A 1,811-nucleotide genomic window follows, 5' to 3' on the forward strand; every position below is an offset into this window, starting at 1 on the left:
CGATTTCTCTTTTCATTCTGATCATTTATGTATACATTTGTCTATATCTATCTCGATTCGTTTTGCCTGTTACAAACAACCGTTATGTGAACAAAGTTATAATACCCTTGTGCACAAGTGCGCTCGGGTATAAAAAGGAAAATTTAAAATAATGTTACACAATTTAGAACAACATTGAAAAAATTATTATATAATTATATTATATATATAGCATAATTTGCAGTAGTCAATGAAATAAAAAAAATAACATTGTAGAATAGCCAAAAATTGGAAAATGTGGTACAATATCAAAGTTGTGGTATCAAATTCATAAAGGGTATTTCCACGATGCCTGAATTGCGCAATTTCGTCATTATCCTCAATTTCAGCTGAAATCGCGATACAATTCCCAATTTGACCATATAAAAAAATATCACGTGAAATTGCGTATGAATTTTCAGCGAAATTAAATTCGCGAATACAACTCTGAAAATTGTTTATTGTGATTTATTCATGAGCAAAAAGAAGAAAAACCAAACGTCAATAACAAATAAACAAAAACAAACCGAGCCTACAGTCACAATAGCACTTTAATACTTGTACAATACTAATTGCCGATGTCAGTCGGTAGTTGGCACGCTATAGGGGTTTCCTTTGTTCATGAATTATGAGGTCAAAAATGTATACAGAATTAGGTACGAGTTCGTAACGTGAGCACAACATTTTTTTTATACAATTACGATATTTTAAAAGCCCTATCCGTTAATAAGTAGGTAATCTATTACTAATTTTTTACAGTAAAATATTTACTATTGAAGTAATAAATAAATACAATTTTTTCCAAGTAATTTACATCAAATTAAATTTTTTCATTCTAAATGTAGTGAATATACTTACATAAATTCAAATATAAAAGCCGAAAACCATATTGTGATCGTATTGGGATTCGATTTTGAAACCGCGTTACGCGCTACTACGCATACCGTAACTATAAACTGTTGAAAATTATATAAAGTCGTCACAACCAACAAAATCTTACACGTGTGCGTCATCGTGCACTTTAGATGGCATCCAAAATCTAAATCTTTAACATAAAATGTATTCCTCAGTTCTTATACATATATATTTATATACGAGTATATATCTTTACTACTAAATACAACATCAAGAAAACATTATTTCTTTATAAAAAAATTTAAGTACACTATTTTCCCCAATAGATTATTATGTCCAAAATAATATCAGAAAACACTTAAATATTTAACTATAAAAATAAAAAGTTACAAATAACATCTTTTTCAAAACTTTTGTTTCGTATTGACAGCCGCTAAATATTTATGCCGCTTTTTTTAGTTTCCATGATTTTATGAAATCATTCACGAATTCTTACTCAATTCTGCAATATAAACCACACAATTCGTACATGAACGAAGCCGTTAAAGCGCGCCATCTGTGGCATCACCATAATAACACTTAATTTCAAAATACTGTGCTATTGTGACTTCAAGCTTAAACATAACTGTAATCCAAATAATAGGAATTTCAATAATAAGAATTGTAGCAGGCTGCGCTCTCAGTTAAAAATATTCATTTTCCTCTTACGATAAAAGCTGAGAAATATATTTATCGCGTAAATTGTAGATACGGTAAGTACATTCTTATGTATACTGGTATTATGGTATTTTTTGTAAATTTCGCATCACAATCTTATTTGCAACCCATATTGTTTCTGGCTACCCTGTCGGAAAAATATTCGAAAATTCCTTTTATGTGAACTGCTAAGCAATACATTTATTACGAGTATTATTGGTATGGTAAGCATATTGGTGTTT

The sequence above is a fragment of the Rhagoletis zephyria genome, unplaced genomic scaffold (genome assembly GCF_001687245.7).
Source record: "Rhagoletis zephyria isolate East Lansing unplaced genomic scaffold, Rhagoletis_zephyria_1.1 Rzeph_scaffold_05120, whole genome shotgun sequence".
NCBI classification, from domain to species: Eukaryota; Metazoa; Arthropoda; class Insecta; order Diptera; family Tephritidae; genus Rhagoletis; species Rhagoletis zephyria.